This window comes from Rhinatrema bivittatum, chromosome 2, assembly GCF_901001135.1.
Source record: "Rhinatrema bivittatum chromosome 2, aRhiBiv1.1, whole genome shotgun sequence".
Classification (NCBI taxonomy): domain Eukaryota; kingdom Metazoa; phylum Chordata; class Amphibia; order Gymnophiona; family Rhinatrematidae; genus Rhinatrema; species Rhinatrema bivittatum.
Window position 1 is genome coordinate 30,295,832 of NC_042616.1, and position 12,500 is coordinate 30,308,331.

At 46.3% G+C, this 12,500-nt stretch overlaps 1 protein-coding gene and 1 long non-coding RNA gene across 3 annotated transcripts in view; both read right to left on the reverse strand.

The window, feature by feature from the left end:
- LOC115083733 (oocyte zinc finger protein XlCOF6-like) overlaps positions 1-12,500 on the reverse strand; it is a 177,930-nt gene that overhangs the window by 45,251 nt on the left and 120,179 nt on the right. The window lies entirely within an intron of this gene.
- On the reverse strand, positions 19-9,519 carry LOC115083742. Its single transcript, XR_003854395.1, has 7 exons — positions 8,633-9,519; positions 7,201-7,389; positions 6,779-6,876; positions 6,388-6,481; positions 4,991-5,221; positions 3,942-4,607; positions 19-2,564 (listed from the first exon to the last, which is right to left on the reverse strand). It is a non-coding gene; the product is annotated as an uncharacterized LOC115083742 (long non-coding RNA).

Consider the following 12,500-nt stretch of genomic DNA (forward strand, 5'->3'; position numbering starts at 1 on the left):
CATTGCAAAATGACACCAAATCCACCTCCTCGTGGGGAAAAAGAGGTCAAGCTGGGCTGTTGTGGATCCCTACAGAGAAACCCGGACCAAACCTCACAAACCGACTACAATTCTATGTTCCAGATTTGTGCTGGAGGGAGGATGCACTGCTGTGGGGCGAGGGGTGACTTGGCAGAGCTGGGGATAAATTGGGCTCGTTATGGGAAAGCCATGCCGGTCGTCTCCAGCTTAGGGGACGCAGGTTACTTAAACAGGGGCCAACCACGATGCAACTCAAGTTGTGACCGTGCTGGGAGCAAGCAGGCAAACTGAAACAGGAAAGGGTCCTTCCTTGCTCCCAGAAGAAGCAGCATTTTTCACTGCCTGCAGACGTGAGAGATCCTGCAGTTCGACCCTGGCAAGAAATCTTTATCCTGACCGCAAACAGCTGCTGGTTGGATGTATCGATGATACCCATGCATGGAGTGCAAGAGATGAAGCTTCTTCCAGTGTCAGCAACTGTGTAGGTCTGGGACCACTGGAAGGAACTCTATTTAGTATTCGGTCTGGACACGGAGTAGGGAGGAGCAAAGAGCAGGCGAGGCATCCAGAGTGAGAGAGAGAGGCTCAAAGCGTGTGATTTATGGCCAGGCACTTCATGGCTGCACATGGCAGACCACGTGACATTCACAGAGCAGGCCCCCTGAGTTCACAAATAAGACATTCAAAACCGTGCAGGTCATTGGGGGGGGGGGGGGGGTCACAGGAACCGTGAGTCACTAGTGGAGCAAGCACCGAAGGCAGGAGGGTCATGTGATCTGCTGCCTGCTCTGAGGACTTCTCTGAATCCTCCTCTGATTCCAGAGCTCCTGTGGATTGAGTGCTCCAGAAGCGGAGAGCAGCATTTGAGAATCGAACCCTAAACTGAGCAGAAAACATCTGAAAAGGTGGGTAATACTGAAGAAGAGGATTGTTTCAGATGAACCCCCAGCCAGGTACCCCAATGGAGGAAAGAGCCCAGATTAGAGGAAAACTTCTACAAAAAAGGGCTGCAAGTCGAGAAAGCCAACTAGCTCAAGGAATCATCAGAGCCAGGCCCAAAAGAGATCCTAGGAGAGGCCAGAGGGCCACTCCATCACAGCTGGACTGTGGGAAAAGACCAGGATATAGTTTCTGAGTGTAAGAGGGGAAATATGATTGCTGACTGCAAGTCTGTTCAAGAGAGGATAAGGTTAATGCTAAGTATAAGCGAGGGGGGATACCATTGTTTTGTGAGATAGAGGTGAATATTCCTGCTGAGTGAGAGAGATAAGATTGTTGAGAGTAAACATGAGGGAGGAAGAATCTTCCCTTCTCTGAACAGTGTATAGAGACCCAGAAGGAAGATGAGAGAGGAAGGAACTGGCTGGGAAGAAGAGAGGGGTAGCAAAAAATTAGGAGTAGGGAAGCAAAAAAAAAAAAAAAAGGCAAAATAAGAGCCAACAAAGCAACTCCCATTCAGTGAACACAGAGCAAATAAAATAAAATAAAATAGAGAAAATAAAGCAAGAACAAGAAAAAGCCAAAACCCCAAAATGAAAAGCAAAACAAAGTCTAAATTAGAATGAAATAAATATTTTCCCCAGCTCCTAACATTTTTGGCTAGTGCCCACATTTTCTATATAATTCACATTGCTGCTCACAACCATCTACTGATGACCCCCCCCCCCCCCCCTCCCCAAATTTGGCTCTTAAGAAGCAGCATTTCCAAGTTATCTCACCACTGTGCACATGTCCCCTGGGCTTCCTGGTATCACAGTGTAATACTAAATAGCAGTAGGGAAGATTAGAGCTAGGAATTGGTGCAGCAAATGTTGGAGTGATCATTCGGTGAGGGGTTCCCCCACAATGAGCAGTGCAATAAAGTATGAATGAAGGCATGAATGAATGAAGGCATGAATGAAGGCATGCCAGATGCAGTAATGCCTATGGTTTTTTGGTTTCTAAATTGCCTTTCATCCAATTTCAATACAAATTGAAGGATTGGGATAAGGGAAGATTTATTTATTTTTTGCATTTTTTATAATTGTTTTTGCATTTTTTATAATTTTTTTGGCATTTTATATCTCGTGAAGGATTGGGATAAGGGAAGATTTTTTTTTTTGCATTTTTTATAATTTTTCTTTTGCATTTTTTATAATTGTTTTGGCATTTTTTATCATTTTTTTTTTCAATACACATAAAAAGATATGTCAAGAAATGGAGGTTTTCAAGGCCTTATGATAATGGTGAATTATTAATGTAATAATCTACCATAATCATGAGGAAGTTGTGTGACTTCTTAAATGCTGAATTCATATCTTTAAAACTCCCCATACATTCCCTGGTCCCTTAGAACGTCTCTGTTTCTGTTTTACACACCTGCTTAGCACACAAATACTTGAAAGTTTATGACCAAGATCAGTTGCATTCCCTAAATTGATTTGTTTCATGTGTGTGCGTGTTTATGTACTCTTCATGCATATAATATGTTCTAACTTTTAAAATTGTATCAATATTTTTAACAGGGATTTATGGTGTGATAAGGTGAGATGACAGTATTCATTCTGTAAACAATAAGGAAAAAAAAGACCTGATTAATGGTAAATAATGTCAAATTAAAGATGGGACATTAAAGAGGATGGGACATTAAAGAGGATCACATTTTTTAGTTTGTTTGGAGTTTTTCAACTGAGCCATTTCCTCCTGTTCCTATGGGTTTCTGGCTCAGTTGGTAACCTCCTGGATTTTCTCTCCCTATTATATATCTGTCTCTCAGCTCACTGAGCCCAGGCATTGCAGTAATAATCCTCAGCCAGGTCCCATGCACCAAAGCTCCCTTCGGAACCCTGCTGCTAACTTACATCCAGCCACTAGGTGTCACTATTATGCAATGACTGGCTCTTCCCTTCTACCCCCCCCCCCCCCCCCTCCCCAGGGGCTGTAAACATAAACCCTGCCTCTGTAGTATCACCAGCCCTGATCAGCCCAGGGAACAGAAACCTGGCCCAGAAATCAAACCCAGATCTCCTGTATGACAATACACACCATTACCACTGAGCCACTAGGCCTGCCCAGAAAAGGCATTATTATGCTCCCACAAAGAAAATGCAGCTGCACTAAGTGAGCATGCTGAATAGTCAAGTGTGCACATAGATTTGGGGGTTGATAAGGTCAGATTGTTTTTTAGAATACTGCAGCTCACAGAGCCAGTGTTTAAAAATCTAGGCAGGTTTTAAGTAACCCCGGGTGTTCCTATGTACTTGGTTACCCTACTGAAAACTGACCTCTACACATCTCTGTACCCACTGATTGCTTTGGTTGCTTTTATTATTTCTTAATCACCTTTTTGGCAAATATTAGGATAAGGGCAATGGTTTCTCAGAGCAGTAACTGAAGGTCACTCCAATACTTTGACGTGTCCGACCCAATAGAAACCATGGCTTTCCCAATAGGTGAAAAGAGACTGAGGAACCCAACATAAGAAGAAAGGATCTCGTGTTTTCAGGTCTTATATCTACTAATTAACAATGGCAATAATAAACAGACCACTGGCAAAGCTTCTATTCACCCTAAAACTTTCCAACAGAACTTATTAGGTCAATGGAAATCAGCAATTTCTAACTAAGTCAGTTTTTATGGTAACAAAAGTACTGCCGGGGATGATGGTGAAGGTAACGGCCTAGCTCAGGACTACCCAAACCTGTTCTGGGGACCCCAAGATCAGCCGGCCTTTCAGGATATGCATAATGAATATGCATGGGAATGATTTGCGTGCACTGTAGATTTCCTGAAAACCTGACTGGCTGTGGGGGGGTCCCCGGGACAGGTGGTGAAGCCCCGCTCTAGTTCTTGGTCCCACAGGAGGTGAAGGAGTGTCATGCACTGGTTGGGGGCATAGGCAATCAGTAAGTACGTGGCAAGTAATAGACAACGAACTGTACCTGAGGCTGCAGCCAGAAGGAGTGGGAAGTCAGTCTGAGGGTACAGCAGGGCAGGCGGGTGAGCAGGGATGAACTGGAGACGATCCGAGCAGGCAAATGAGCAGGGAGAAGTAATAGGAACTGGAGACTGTCCAAGCTGATAGGTGAGTAGGAACAAGTCACTAAAGACTGTCAGGAAATAAGAGTCATCACAAAGTCTGCGGTAGTAGCAAGGAGCCAGTGCTGTGAGATGGTTTTGAATATTGTAGCCAGTCAGGACTGGCCCCTGCTGGATCAATGAGCTGACACTGCTGGGCAGACCCAGAAGGAAAGCTGAACTTGCTGGGAGAAGCCGGGTAACACTTGAAGCTAAGGCTCGGTGTTGAGTCTTCCTGCTGATCCAGAGGTTGCTAATCCAAGATAGACTGGGCTTAACAGTACCTCCTTCTCCCCCTGAAAGGCAATTCCTGGGTCCGCTGACGCTGCCTTCTGGGAGTGCACGTGACGGAAGTTTCTGACAAGTTTGGAGGCGCATACATTTTGGGCTGGTTCAGCAATTCCTTCGTATCATATCCCTCCCAGTCCTTGAAGCTGGTCTTGCATTCTCTTGGAGCATAAAATTTCTTTTACCAGAGATTCCTTCTGTTCATCTTATCTTCAACGATAGCTGAGGGGGCATCAGATAACCTGGGAATGGATTCATGTAATAAGAGTTTACAAATGCTACATGAAGGACTAGGTCCAGCTCACATGAGGAGACAGAAAGTTTCAACAAGACACTATACTTGTCTCTAGGGTTTCCATTGATTTTCTGCATGTCCAACAGTACAGAGTACTATAACACATAAAAAGTTTCTAATCCCATTCAAGTCAATTTAAAGTTCCCCCAGTGCTCTTCAGAACCAGATTTCCTCATAATGGATACTATTCAGGGGCAACAAGAAATAATTCAATTTGCCCTGATCTATGTTCCACATTAACTTATCATCAGGAATAAACAACGGGAACATGGAAATAGCCAGTCCCAAGAGTGAAAGGATCAGAGCTGCTGGGAGTGGATGTAGCAGTACCTTCAGAATCTCAGTTATTACTTTTCCAGTTGTTGGTTCTTCTAGGGATGTAGCTCCTGGACCTACTGGCGGTGGAGGTGACGGTGCAGCTGTCAGAGCTGGCAGGAAGAGTAATCTTGTGACAGCTTCCGGCGACATCTGAGGATTCGGCGCCGTCAGCGGCAGATAAAGAGCCTGAAGATGTGTGGGCAGCACCAGGCTCCCCGAAGTTTATATTCTGCCATTTTCATTCTAGAAGAAAGGACTGATGTTTTAATTGTTAGCAGAGACTCAGTATATCAGTAAAAACATAGTTTACTTTATTGAATATTTCTTGTTTGCTCTTGTGAGCTTAGGAAAGACCACATTTTCAAGGGAATTTGCCCGAGGAGCTCAGCAGTAACCCGGGGGAATCCCCTCGGCTGAAGATTGCTCTCCCCTGTGTGGCTAGAAGTAATGTGCACTGTTTCACGGCTCTGCGAGGCTTTCACTACAGGAAGCAAGGGGCTGGCCTGGTGGAAGCTTAAATTTTGAAATCCCTGGTGCATAGTTTACCCTGCGCACTTTGCATCAGCTCTAAACCTGGTGCAAAGTCCGCCCCATCCAGTGATCCCAAATGATCCGCAGAGCCTTCCTTCGACAATGATCTTGCAGATCTACCCGGGAGCCGCCCAGTGCCTACAGAGGGTTTCAAAATTGCCATCCGTCTTTCACTATTAATAACTGATACCAGACGTGCTAGCACAGCCTTCCCACCCCACCCCACCCCACCCCACCCCTCCATGCTGTCAGAAACTCTTGACCCTGAATAAAGGAGGGAGTTGGCAAACAAGAAGATGGGCACAAGGAGATCGATGCCTGAAAGTAACAAAATCAGTCTGGAGAGTTATTCGTGTATTCAGGTGTTCTATAACATCGTCTTTTTCATATCCACTTGGACCTCTCACCTATCCATTTAGCTCTCTGACATCTTCCTCCATTCCATCATCTCGGATAATGGATTATGCCAATTCGGCTTTCGGGATAACGACGACCATGTTACTCCAGGAGTTGTTACAAAGCCAGACAGTTCACAAAATGGCAATTTTCTCTCCAGACCCTCTCAGTTAGAGAATATATCACATCTATGTCCTGGAGTTTGCTGGGAAAGGCCTAATTACTGCTCCCACGGTTTGAATAATGAAAAAGTCATCATCCATCTTCTACACCTGGCCTTTGCTGACTTTTGTTCCTCCTAATCTGTACACTGAGGCAATTCCTTGTGACACTGATGCCAAAGACTCATCTCACAGCATTTACCTTTTATCAAGAGCATTGCGAACTTAATGATAATCCTACTCTGTCCAGACTGCCTATGTTTACTAAACCAGCACTGAAACGTAGTCGCCCGGTGATCCATCTACTTTTAAATCACTTACTATATTGACTGATTAATATCCAGGACTGGGATCATCACCTGGTCCAGTATGCGCCCTGCCCGATGGGTTGGCACGGCCTTCAAGGGGCTTCATCCTAAAAGCGGATAATAGAAATTCATATTCCTGCAAATAAATCACTCGGCTGACTGTCAATATGTAAATGTAAATCCCCAATTACAAATATTTTACTAGAGTGAGATAACATAGCCATAAAAAAAATACTCCAGACTGGAAAGAGCCTTCCTGGTAAACCCAGGGGACAGTACAATAATAGAGCCAACGCCCAATCATTCCACCTTAAAACCAATCCTTCACTTCCCCACCCCGCCCCCAAGCTCTAATGAAATTTGCTTTAAAGAAAAGCAGGATTTGTAAAGACAAAATCACTCACATTCCTTTTCATGCAGGCCCACATTTTTGTAAAGACGGGTACCCAACAGGGCAGGTTAATTGTAATAAAGAAACCTCCGGATCATCAGGCCGGGGTCTCTGAAACAAAAAAGAATTCAGACTTATTTTCGTGCAAAGGTTCCACCACCAATCGGACTTTGTGTCTAATAGAACAAATAGGCTCTTGGGACAGGTTTGCTGTTCCCATCAATAACCTTGCTTTCTGAAAGGTTTCTCTCCAGACAACACACTGTCTAAGATACGGGGCAGAGACTGTGCATACTCTCCCTAAATTAACATAAAGCCCACTGCTAAGGTACTGAAGGTATCTGAGTGGAGGAGTTTGCTAGGGGGGCTACAAACCAAGCGACCAGGGTTTGAGTCGCATTACCCTTCATTGCCTTAGGTACAGGCCTACAGTACCTGAATGTAATCCACTTTGAAGCAGTGCAGAATTGAGAAATGGGATTGCACATGATTTTTTCGAGTATCTGCGAGTAGATGACTCCTGCGGTGTGGGCAGGGTCCCTGGGGCTGATGTGAAGTGGCTATTGTGACTTCCGCGGGGTGCACCTTCTAACTGTACAGCAATTATAAGAGAGTGGGTGAAATCTGAAAAAAAAATCCAAAAAAAAAACATTTCTGGTGCAATTATTCTCTTTATTGTAACAAAACCTCTCTAAATACAGAGTTTCATCCTCAGGTTGTCTCCCTCTCCCCAAGTCCCTCTTTATCTATACCGGTAGTCTTTTTCAAACCTCTATCCCCATCCCTCGTCCACTCTCAAATACACCCCAACTCCCTGCACCGGGCTGTTCTCTCATTCACGCAGACGGGCTTAGTCGATCCCCTCTCATCCTCCCCCCCTCCCCTCCGTGGGATCATTCTCTTCTAACCTTCCCTTTCCGATCCCCCCCTCTCACTTCCTGTCATGTGTTGGTGCCAACTGCACCTCCTGGCTCCCGTTCTACCTGCCACCACATCTATGCATGTGAGTCGCAATCCAGTATCAATCTTGACTGGTGGGGGAGGGGGGGAGCGGGGGGAGGCTAGGGGAGGTGGGAGCAAGATGGCCGGAAGAGGAGGACCCCTCTTTCCGTAGCTTGTCAATACTCCAAACTGGCCCTGACCTATGTTCAGCCAGGTACCATTTCCAATATCAGCGTCAGCGATTATGGCGGGGACTGAGCATCCCTCTTACCCCATTTTGACCACAAGGATAGGATAAAATCCTGCCCCCTCTCCCCCTTCAGACCCATGGATGGTGGGGTAAGATGCAGGGGAAAGAGGGGGGCTGGGGCAGCTAGGGGGAGGGGGGGTGGCTGGCAGCTGGCCCAGAGGGGCTTTTTTTTTTACAATTTCCACGCCGTACCTTTTACTTGGCGGGAAGACGGGACCAGGGCTGGCAGCCTGGCTGTTGAAAACAAAATTAAAAAAAAAAGCAACAACAACATTTTCTTTCATTTTTAGAATGAAAGGAAACAAATTAGGAAATTTTGCTGAGATTTCCAGTTTTGTTTCAAATGAAAACACATCCCTAATACACATTTTATGAGAAAGAGAGAGAGAAAGAAATAGAGAGAGATCAGTATTGCTTAATGAGTTGGGAAACTCCCCACCAAATAAACCTAAATACACCTTAAGCTTCTCCTACTGGCATTTCTTGTGACCTTGGGAAAATCACTTCCCCATCCATTGCCTCAGACACAAAACTTAGACTGCAGGCTCTTTGGAGGAGGAAAACATAGTAACTCTGTACCTGGAGTGTAACTTGTCTTGAGAGTGAGTCAGGAAAGGTGAAGTTAATTGAAACCCAAATCTTAGGGTACCACAGCCCTGCAGTACCGTCTCTCACCTGCGGGCAGATTTTGGACTCTTCCTCAGGCTGTCCCAGTCTTGTCTCGGGCGGTTACTGCGGTCCAGGCAGTTAGGGTGGAGAGAGGAAGGCACTGAGACAACGAGGAGGAGACCCTCCCCATGACCGCCCGCCCTGCCGGAAGAGAGATGAGGCTCAGGGGGGGCAGACTAGGGGCGACCGTCGCAGAGTTGGTCCCGGCTCGGTCTTGCTGTGACTCTGGGGACAGAGCTGGTCCCATCTGCTTCAGTTCCTGCTTCTGGGTGATCTCGCTCTAATACAGTACAGCTGGCCTTTGAGTTGGGCGCTCAGCTTGCCCGCGCGCGTCGCTCGCCGTCCCTGTGATTTCAGATGGAGATTGCATGGGGATTCCTGAACATCGCACAGTTTTTATTGACCGCTCAGACGGGTCCCCTTTCTTGGCTGCTTTTGTGGATTGTCCGTAAATCTGGATGATCACGGATACCTGGCAGCCGGGTACCAGGCCCAGCAGCTAATTTGGATTGATTCATTCCGAATGTTTTGTCCTTTTAGAGGTCCCCGGGTGCTCTCCTTGCTCTCTTTAACTGCTCAGTGTCAAGTGCATCAAAGAAATGAATCGCCGTGGTGAGAGAAGGAGGCATTGTGTCCTGCAAGCTTCCGTCGTCGTCATAATGCCCCATTCTGACATCAGAGAATCAGGCTCTGTGCTAACTTGCATGGGGTTTCATTATAGGCAGCAGTCCTAACGTTACACCAGCATAATGTTTATCCAGTGGGGACTTTGTACGTAAGCTTTTCAGGTCATGGAATGCCTGCGTCTTCATATTCTGCCAAGGTGTGGAAGGAACAATATGTCTTTTAACATAATCAGATACTGAAAAACCTTAATAACTTAATCATTACACTTACAAAGAACTTGTCATGCTTGCGCAGGTGAATGTGTTGGCGCATTTTCCGTTGCCCTATAATGCACTGGTTAAGTGCATTTTCAAAGAATAAAAGCCACAGATTTGCAGAAATGTGATCTTAAAAAGATTAGAAAATGATTACGTGGAAGGCAGATGGTACCCTGTGATCAGTGCAGACTGGGGACCCCTTTCCTGCTACAGGGGCCACATGTCCTGTATTATACAGGATAGGCTGTTGTTGTTTTGTTTGTTGTTGTTTTTTTTTAATATAAATATTTGGCCCACCTTCCCAAGGTGTCCTGTTTTTAGTCCACCTTTCCAAAGGATGTTCAACACAGCTTACAACATTATTATAATGCAGGTACAATGGGTCCCTGCTCCAAAGAATTTGCAAGCTAAGTGACTACCTCAAGCAATAGGAGATAAAGTCACTTGCCCAAGGTCACTAGGAGTATCATTGGGGGACGTTGAATTTCAATCTTAAGAACATAAGAAATTGCCATGCTGAGTCAGACCAAGGGTCCATCAAGCCCAGCATCCTGTTTCCAACAGAGGCCAATCCAGGCCACAAGAACCTGGCGAGTACCCAAACACTAAGAGGTTCCCATGCTACTGATGCAATTAATAGCAGTGGCTATTCCCTAAGTAAACTTGATTAATAGCAGTTAATGGACTTCTCCTCCAAGAACTTATCCAAACCTTTTTTAAACCCAGCTACACTAACTGCACTAACCACATCCTCTGGCAACAAATTCCAGAGCTTTATTGTGCGTTGAGTGAAAAATAATTTTCTCCGATTAGTCTTAAATGTGCTACTTGCTAACTTCATGGAGTGCCCCCTAGTCCTTCTATTATTCGAAAGTGTAAATAACCGATTCGCATCCACTCATTCAAGATCTCTCATGATCTTGCTTTCCTTAGTTCTCAGCCCATTGTTTTAATCACTAGGCAACTCCTTGCAATGTCTCTTGTTGTTTCTATGTCTGTCCATGGACTGGAGGCCCTCTTCACGAACCAATTTGCCTGAAAGTGTAGGTGCATCTCTTTCTGACATGGAAGCACTTCTGCTAAATTTCAATCAGATTAGTGATTGGAAAAAAGAGTAAAAGAGCCTCCAAAACCTATGGTAAGACAATGGGGACCATCCAAGGATTAGGAAATGGGTCAGAGCAACACAGAAGCTCGGTAGGAGATTGCGACATGGGAATGCTGTGACGGGGGAAGCCCAGGTAGCAGAGTGGCTGGTGGAGCCCTTCCTTCAGATCACCAGAGAAGATGGGGGAGCAGGGTGGCCAACAGAGTTCATCCCTCCAGCTGCCAAAGTATGGATCATGCTGCTCACACAGCGACAAGCATTTTCAGATCTCACAGGCCAGCACTTAATGGACATGCTCATCTTACAAATCCGTAAGGGAAATAGGTTTGGTCATGATTGGAACAAGTGGCTTGCCAGTGTCCTACCACTAAACCACAGGGCGACTCTTTTGGAGGGGATTCAGGCAAAATATGGAAAGCTTGCCCCGAGCCTGGTGGCAGAACGAGTAATCTCACCTTTGATAAGCCTGATTGGTCTTCGGCACTAGAAAGGGGGTTGCTGAATATGACCAAGCTGGCAAGTCTCCTGCTTTTGCAGGCTGCTGTCTCCCACATTTTTTTTTTTTTTGCTCAGGCATCCGGGACTGATCTCTGGAAGGGTGAACCTGAGCAATTGCCTTGGGCCTCTAGGCATTAGAAGCCCCCATACCGGTGGAATAAAGCTCGCCCCCTTCTCTCTTCTCCTCCTCTACCAGTGGGGCTGGTTATAGCCGCTATCTGGCAGACATTTCTGGGTCGGTGAAATGCCATCACCCTGTGTCTGAGAGGGAGCAAGAGAGGGAGCAAGATGACACATTTAAACCCTACCACCACATTCACACATTCTTAAACCTCTGGGCCCTGCACCCTTCTAGAGTTAGCCTTGTAGGGAGCTCAAATTCTCACGCATTCCCCAGTGAGTCCAAATATAACCAGACGTTGAGTGTCCACTTACTGCAACCGGCTCACTATGCCTGATGACTCTTCTCCGCAGCAGCACTTCCTAGTTAGAGGGAGAAAGGAAGACAGCACAGGGCCAGCATCTCTCACCTGAGAGCTGTGCTGGTTCCCTGCAGCCCTACCCTACCTCCTTTCCCATACTCTTGATTAGAAGCCATGGGGCGAGGAGGTGGGGCATAGGACAGATCACAGAACAGCTCCTTGGCTCCCATACCTTTGCATATCTTCGGTAGCAATGACCCTCTCAGTCCTGTCCCTGACTGGGTGCTTGGCTGGGAGGAAGTTGGAAAGCTGCTGAAGTCAAGTACCAAGTGGGGAAGAACAGGAGGTAGGATGAAAGATGGAGAGGTAATAGAAGGACTAGGGGGCATTCCATGAAGTTAGCAAGTAACACATTTAAGACTAATCGGAGAAAATTCTTTTTCACTCATCACACATATTAAGCTCTGGAATTTGTTGCCAGAGGATGTGGTTAGTGCAGTTAGTGTAGCTGGGTTCAAAAAAGGTTTGGATAAGTTCTTGGAGGAGAAGTCCATTAACGGCTAATAATCAAGCTGACTTAGGGAATAGCCACTGCTATTAATTGCATCGGTAACATGGGATCTTCTTAGTGTTTGGGAACCATGCTGCTTTTTCAGTCATCGGCGTTGGACGGAAGGGGTCCGTAGACAACAGGAGAAGCCTCATTGGTGGCAGTGGGACAGCGCATGATTTCCTTAACCAGCTTACCCAGGCAGCGCTGCAGTGATCCCCTCACTCACCCTCCCTACTCCTGAAGAACAGGAGGATCGCGGCCTTGCAGAATGCCAACAGCCGAAGAGGAGGAAGCAGCCCACGCTGCAAGGCCACTGCCCGTGGCGCAATATAAAGAGGCCTGGGGGACATGGGCATCTCCCCACCCATCTGCAGGGCAACATCAAGAGGCCTAACCAGGCCTTCAACAT